The following is an 8,985-nucleotide window of genomic DNA, read 5'->3' as shown; positions in this document are numbered from 1 at the left end:
CTGATCTTTTTGAACAATTAAATTGCCACCTTGCATGAAAGTAAATTGTTGTTCGAGAGAAGTTTTGGGGGTTTTTTTTTTTTTTTTTTTTTTGCTTTTGATATTTTTTTTATTATTATTATTATTATTATAATCATTATTATTATCTTTTAATTTCGAATATTGCAAATATATCCAAATGTAAAACTTTGACCCCACCCCCACCCCCACCCACCCCTTCCCTTTTTATGCTACGTGCTTGACGATTTTTTGTGTGTACTTCGGTTAAGTTGATTTAAACAAACATTAAGTTTTGTAAGATTCAATCACGCCCATACGTTACAAAACAGATTTCAACAGAAAAATTACCTTAGAGACACGGATTCGATATAATTAACATGTTTCGTTCATTGACACCTGATGTATATATCTTTGTTCACAGTGTGAAATGGTTACAAATTAATGATTGCATGCGTTGGTTGCACATGTAATTTCTGACATATTTATTTTGGTTTTTTGTCGTCAATGATATTGATAAACAGTAATAATGAAGAATTCCTCATCCATGTTATTCTGATCTAAACTGAGATACCGTGGACTGTGAAATATCACATGTATACGGGACACATAAATACATGTATAATAAATGACTAAGAATTCTGTACAGTCATATCGTTTGTCAGGAATCACACTTAATTTCTATATTAACTGACACTTAATTACAATTACAAATAGTAAATTTTCTATCTATTCCTTATAATGACACAATCGCTTGAGGACCCCATCATGTTGTGCGCCCCCTGAATTCAGGGGGAAATAACTCGTGTTGCGACCGTGAACAATGTATCCCATTGTTGTGATCGTTGTCGTCGACGTCAATGTTTCACATTTTCATATTCTCCTGAGCCATTCGGTCGATTTAAGTCAAACTTGGCACACATCGCGCTTTGGAAAAGGGAAGTTAAGTATTTTCAATGAATATCCATTCATCTTCTAAGGGGATATTTTCAAGAAAAGCCAAAGGTTGGGGACATTGTAGAGACAGTCATTTATATACCTGTTTACTAGTGACGTGATCTGCAAAATGTCTTTCAAGCAACTTACACAACGCTTTCAGGTATCACAGACCTCTTGTTCGGATGACATCGAGTGCTCCTTAGAATTCTCTACTCCAACCATTGGATACTTTGTCCCTTCCCCCTCCTACAACTGAAAGAAATAAGGGCCCTCCACAGGCACTCGACGTTTTAAATATCTATAATTTAAAAAAAAAATGTCTTCCTGTAAACATAATATTCCCATGTTTACAGGAAGACATTTTTTTTTATCATAAATATTTAAAACTCTGAGTGCCTGTGGGGCCCTCAGGTAGCACCATTACAGCCCCAAACTGAAAGCGGGAACTGGTAGTCTTAACGTAGAACTTCCACCCTCCTGTGAAGTCATTAAATTTCGCAAAAGTCAATGATTTATTAAGATTTATGCTCGACAGGAACATAAATTTTTCAATTGTTATTGTAAAAAATCTTGTTAACCATAAAATAATTCAAAAGTTTAGTATATATAAATAATAAATTATATGTTTCAAAATATTGAATCCAAGGGCAATAACTCTGTTTTCATTAAACCATTTATCAAGTCCATTAGAGATTTACTTTATTTTTCACAAACATTTTGTAGAATTTTTAAAGAAACAGTTTCATGCAATTGTTGAGTAATATTATATTGTTTTAACCAGCTTTTGTGAAAATTGGATAATGCTGTCGAAGGAAAATTGCAATTTTCTGACGTTAATAACAGATATATGCAAGGTGAAGATAACGAACAGTGATCAATCTCATAACTCCTACAAGCAATACAAAATAGATAGTTGGGCAAACACGGACCCCTGGACACACCAGAGGTGGGATCAGGTGCTTAGGAGGAGTAAGCATCCCCTGTTGACCTGTCACACCCGCCGTGAGCCCCATATCTTGATCAGGTAAACGGAGTTATCCGCAGTCAAAATCAGTGTGCCAAGAACGGCTTAACAATCGGTATGAAACACGTCAGACAGCATTTGACCCAATGCGAGGTTGTATTGACGAACTAGATCGTTATAACGACCATAGAATTTGCGAAATGCTGACTTCAATCGCGACTGTTGAAATCCCTGTACCATCAACTTGTTTGTCAGTAGCTTACCTCGATTTAAAAACTGACTATACACAGAACAAGCTCTTGCATATCGAATCAGTTGAGATATATAAACACCATATGCAGGTGATAATGGAATATTGCTACATAAATGTGGGAAGTTGACGATGGAGAAGCTGAAATCATCCCGTTTGTCATACAGTTGAGTTGTTAGTTTGCCGTTAATGTCTACTTTCAATAAAATATCTAAGTATGAAGTAGAAGTGGACGACTCTGTGGTGTCCTTTATTTCGAGCTCACAGGGATATATCAAATCGACATATGAATGAAAGCTATCATTGTTAATAGACAAAACGTCATCGAAATATCTAAAAGTCGAATTGAAGGTCACAGCGAGAGATGTTTTCTTCTCACGTAGAAGTTTTTGAATAAATTCTGCTTCATATGAATATAAAAACAGGTCAGCTAACAAAGGAGCACAACTAATTGATAAAAAAAATTAATACCACAACATACTTATTTTCTCATTTTTATTTGTTACTAAGATATATTGTTTGAAGAATCAACAATCAAATGTAAGTATGAACCTATAATTGTAGAGGGGTGTAATTACCTTAAGGGTCCTTTACCCTTCGTTTAAATGTATCTTACACCTTGTCTTCAAAGATTACAGTTAGAAAAGTCATGCATTAAAGCCGTTTCTGAACGACAAGAAAACACAGGAATAAGCAATTTTAACTGTAATAATAGTTGTAATGGTCTATACCATACCACACATAATAAAAACACAGGAACCGGTAATTCTGTTTGTAATAATATTAATACTAATCTAACCATACCACCCCAAGTTAAAATTGGTGGTATGATATATGCCACTACTATTATTGTTACAATACAGACAATATTATTATATAGCTTATAAATAGTCTAATATAAAATCTGCGTAAAATCTAGAGAATGTTAGCGTTCAATATCCTGAGAATTTATTGAACGCTAACTTTGCATTGCGTAAATTGTATGCGTCCGAAACATTCCGAGTATGAGCGTTCAATATTGTAACGACGTAAACAAGCCAAAATGTCAAACGACGGTCCTCCGAATCTGACAGAGCCGGTATTTGATATTTACTTAAGCAAAATGTTTTACTGTACATAAATTATGATGTCCCCATTTACAAAATCAGTTTGCTTCATGCATTAATGACGGGTTAAATATTGAACAGTTAAGAAATGCATGCTGATATTGCACACTACCAATATTGATGAATTCTCGTCTATTTTGGAGTAGTTTGAGTGAAAATGGATATAATTTAACAACTAAATACTTTAGCTATATAATAAAAGGGTTATTGAACTTATATAGGTGAATATTGGCACTCGTTGGCTGTCAAAATGCACTCGCAAGCTCGTGCATTTTGACAGTCAACTCGTGCCAATATTCACCAATAAAAGTTCATACCGGTTCCTGTGGGTGTTCTTTTTTTCTAAAACTAGGGGTGGTATATGGTATAGCCCATTGTTATTATTACAGACAAAATTACCGGTTCCTGTCGAGTGTTTCCCAAATATAAATTACACTCCCATTGAACCGTCTGTGTTCCAATACTTAGAGCGTATTCATTATTTAACGCATCCTCAGATAGGAAAAGTACCTTGATTGAGCGAGTCGTTGTGCAAATAGTTCAAGGGGAGTGTCGTTTTGTCTATTGAAGCTTTGACTACGTTCATAATTAAAATGAAATATGTATCATATATTTGATAACACATGAAAATAGCTCTGTCTAATTCACATATTATTTTTTGGATTTGTTTTTATTTTGATCTAACCATGTTTACTTCGTTCGGTAAACGCGTCACGGTGACTGTTTAATGCATTATAAGTAAAATATTCATATCAAGACATGACTTTTAAAAAAATTATTTTTTTGGAAACGAAGAACATGAGTAATTAACTGAATGACTATATATTATGAATAGTGGAAACAAACAAATATGGAAATATGCGGTAGGCTATTAGGCCTAGGTATCAATTTTCATTCGTCGTTTATTTTTGCTTTTTGGGTTGTTTTTTTTTTTATATTGAACGGATTTGATGTAAAGGAATGATATCTAATGAAACAAATGCGTCATTGATGTAAAAAAAAAAAAATAATAATAATAATAATTACACGTACCACATTGGTATTAAACGAAGTTAGATGATAACAGGTTTCTTCACAATAAGCTGATAGGCGAAAGATGCGATGATCGCATATGACGCCACAGCATCACGTGGCCCGCTCTCCTCATTAGCAGATATTTCCAAATCAGGAAGTCGATTTGAGTCGATTGAAATGTTGACTTAAAAACTGGGAGATTGTTTTCTTTCTATGTATTGTGATAAAGCTACTTCAATTTCTAAATAATTTACGAACGTGGGGCACGTCCCTTAAATCGCAGCATTTGCTCTACAATCGGTTCGAAAAGAAATGCTGTGTAGCTGATCTGCACTGTTACAATGTTCGATTTCCAATGATTTACTAGCACATATGGTGCAAGAGAACCCCGTATGCGCGCTTTCTTGAAAAAATAAGATGAAAGCATGCAGAATCGAGTAGGGTCATGATCGGCTGAATATCAACTGACGAACATTTTCACATTGCACTTAGGTAGGTCAGTGTCAAATTTAATTACATTTCCAGTTGTCTAAGAATTATATTACAAAAACCTAACTTGCGTCTCTCTCTCTCTCTCACTCTCTCTCTTTCCTCTCTCTCTCTCTCTCTCTCTCTCTCTCTCTCTCTCTCTTTAGAAATTATGAAGTCAATATATTACACACACACACACACACACACACACACACACACACACACACACACATATATATATATATATATATATATATATATATATATAATTTATTTATTTATATATTGTTTATCAATTGGGTTGTAAAAGTAGAATGAAGCATTTTCGTGAATTTTCTCATGTAATTTCATGATTACAAACCACAAATTTAATGTTCTTTATACTTTTACAGCAAATACTAGCATTGTACGCGAAAGCAACCATAGATCAATTTTTAAATGGTTTACTAAACTGTGATATATTTTGCTGTTGTTGTATTTCTGTGCATTTAACAGCATTGTACAGCGCAATTAGATGTGTTTCATGTCTTCTATTTATGCATTACTATCACATATGTGCATCAGTCAAGTGAGACATTCATTCAGGAATACCGCTTATGCCTTCAGAAAACACACGGATTCCGTATAACAGACTATTGCCCGATACAACTAACTTACTGGTGAGCGTGGGCCATTGTGTAGGTTAACAATGACTAAATTGCTGCCACAAGATTTATTTAAAACACATCCTTGTAAAATACAATATTGTCAATCGATATTAGCTATGTTAGTACACAACACGTTTGCAAGAACATGAAATAAATAATAGAGTTTAAATGCAGTTTAGATAAGAATAAGCCATACACTTGGTAACACATTTTCAATTTCTGCTTTTTGTTGTCGAGTTGTTTAGTTGAATTAGATTTTCTTTCGGGTTTTTACAATGTTTTTCACTTTTTACGCGTTTTCAGGGCTTTATATACATTAACATATCCTTCATACTTCGCTATTTTATTGAACACAGATGTTAACCGCAAACTAACAACAAATTTTATGACAAACGGTTTGACTTCAGCTTCTCCATCATCAACTTTCCATATTTATATACCAATACTCCATCACCACCTGCATATATGTGTTTATGCTTCTCAAGTGATTCGATACGCAAGGGCTTGTTCTGCTTATGGTAAGTTTCTAAATCGAGAGAGGGTACTGGCAAGTGCATTGTTACTGGGGTTTCAACAGTTTCGTTAACCGTCTGCATTTCGCAAATCCCATGGTGGTTACATAGATTTAATTTACTAATATAACCAGTCATTAGATAGAATGCGGTGTGACCTGTCTCATGCAAACTGAGGCTGTTCTGTGCACTGAATTTTATTACGGATCACCTCGTTAATGTAAAACTTACACGGTACCAATTTTGATGCACCAGATGCGCATTTCGACAAATAATGTCTCTTCAGTGATGCTCAACCGAAATGTTTGAAATCCGAAATAACTATGAAGTTTTAGAGCTAAATATAGCCAAAAACAGCGTGCCAAAAAAGTGGAGCCAAATTCGTCCAAGGATAAGAGCTATGCATGAGGGAGATAATCCTTCATTTTGAAATGAATTTCTAAATTTTATAACAGTAATTAAATATACATTCGTATTTTCAAGCTAGTAACGAAGTACTTAGCTACTGGGCTGTAGAGACCCTCGGGGACTAACAGTCCACCAGCAGAGGCCTCGACCCAGGGGTCATAATGTAAAACTTATACGGTACCAATTTTGATGCACCAGATGCGCATTTCGACAAATAATGTCTCTTCAGTGATGTTCAACCGAAATGTTTGAAATCCGAAATAACTATGAAGTTTTAGAGCTAAATATAGCCAAAAACAGCTTGCCAAAAAAGTGGAGCCAAATTCGTCCAAGGATAAGAGCTATGCATGAGGGAGATAATCCTTCATTTTGAAATGAATTTCTAAATTTTATAACAGTAATTAAATATACATTCGTATTTTCAAGCTAGTTAATCTGATAAAGATATGGGACTCAAAGCGGATACGGGTCGACATGGGATGCTTAGTCACCCTGACGTCTGTCCCTACCTCTGGTTTGTGCATTGGTTCGTGTTCTTCCCCTTTCACACGCATTTATGTTTGTGATAGATGTTGATGGAAGCGAATGTCCGGTGCGTTAGGATGTGATATTGCGTGTATGTAATGAGAACATGAGACATTGAGTCAAGTTCATGTCTTCTGTACCTGTGTACATAACCTTGATTGTGACATCATCCGTGACCTTTGTGGTGTGAATACACACGCTGTTAAGAACTGTAGAATATTTGCGACCTGCATTGAGATGTTTTTTTTGCGATACAGATAGGTTAAAACTTTCATAGAGAGGTGTATGAAAGTGTATCTCAAATTTAAAAGAAGATTAAAATTATTAATGTTAAATACGAAAAGGACACTACCAATATGTCGAATATTAATAAGCTACCATAGATTTCCAACAAACTAATTTCCTGTGATGTGATCTTCTCACTTGATACTTTATTTTTGGTAAAACATCAAGAGGTCTTAGTTTAAGTATGAACAAAAGTTCAGGTGTATGCTGGTTACCGGATACAGTTTTAATGATAAAATTTCCTTTTAAGGAAACTTGCAGAGAGCAAGTAAACATTCAGTCGCAACATAGTATTGTTCAACAATATTTGGACAATTAACAGCGAAGTACTTGGGTTGTTCGCATTCCTACAGATATCCATCATCGCAAACCACGGGTTATTGTTTCATTCTATTTCACAAACCGGTTTGTGAAATAGAATGAAATAATAACCCGTGGTTTGCGACGATGACAGATATCACACCATTGATATGTAAATTAGAAGTTGTTCCCAACATTCTTCAAACGCATAAATATATTTACAACATATATCCAAAATTATGTTTCTGCCTAGATCAGATACACCTGAACATTTGCATTTTTTTTACACAAATTTGCAGATTAGGGTGATTAAATGTTCCAATAGATCAAAATAACGTTGATCCATACTATATACAGGTATTCAAGATAATAGACTTTTATGACAGCAAAGGGAAAATGTTATTTAATCCTTTGAAATGGACATTTATACTAATACTGTTGATCACATCATAGAAAAAGTCGCAAAAATGGAAAGCCCTGTTCCAAATACGAAGTCTTATGTAAAGACACAATGTTGTAATATTCTTAATAAGTCAATCTATTTTCTATTGTAGAGTCGTGTTCGTCATGTCAGAATTCAGTTATCTCTGTGTTCCACGGACTGTTCCATATCAATACCAAACAATAATTCAAGTCTTCAACGAAATTTCAACATTGTGTCCAAACAAAGAAATTCTCGTTTATCGAGGTATTGATGGGACCCGGAAAAGTTTGACTTGTCATCAACTTCAGACGCAGGCAACAAATTTAGCAGGTTATCTCATCAAGAAAGGAATCAAGAAGGGAGATAAAATTGCTCTCTCTGGACCCAACACTTTAGAATGGGTAATTGCAGAATTAGCGATAATCATGGCGGGAGGTGTTGCTGTTCAAGTGCCCTTCGACATCACCGACGCCAGAGACGTTCATGAAATAGCTTCAATTGCTGAGTGTAAGGCCTTTTTGCTAGATCCAGGAAGAAATAATGAATATGTGGATATGATTTTACAACTTATTGCATATACCAAGGATGACTCAAATCTTTCAACATTTGCGTTTCTTAGAAAGAGCAAACATCTAACTTCATATGATGACATGCCCGGAATATTACAGCTAAACGAAACCGATGTGGAATTTCCCACACTTTACCCCGAGGATGACATTGTGGTTTTCACAACATCTGGAAGTACTGGAAAGCCTAAAATGATCCCCAAGACACACTTCCAAGCAACCAACAATGGCATGATATTCTCTGAGAAAACGTACAATGATCGCCCATTTACGTGGTTAGCCGGATGCCCCATTTTCACAGTTTACCAGGGATACTCTCGAATATTCTGCGATTCCTCAGTCGCCACCGAAGGACATAGAACCATGAGAATATGGGAGGTAATCAAAGAAGAAGACTGCACATCCGCGCTATTATCACCTAACTTTCTTTCATATCTGGTCTCTCACGGAGATAATTACAAAAACTCGTTCAAACTTGACACGGTCATCACGACTGGAGAAATGGTTGACAATGTCCACACGAAGGTCGTTGGCGTATTTACTAAGAGTTTGACAGTCTTATACGGATCAACGGAGA

This window comes from Ostrea edulis, chromosome 7, assembly GCF_947568905.1.
Source record: "Ostrea edulis chromosome 7, xbOstEdul1.1, whole genome shotgun sequence".
Classification (NCBI taxonomy): Eukaryota; Metazoa; Mollusca; class Bivalvia; order Ostreida; family Ostreidae; genus Ostrea; species Ostrea edulis.
The sequence above is the reverse complement of the archived record's forward strand: the minus strand, read 5'-3'. Positions refer to the sequence as shown.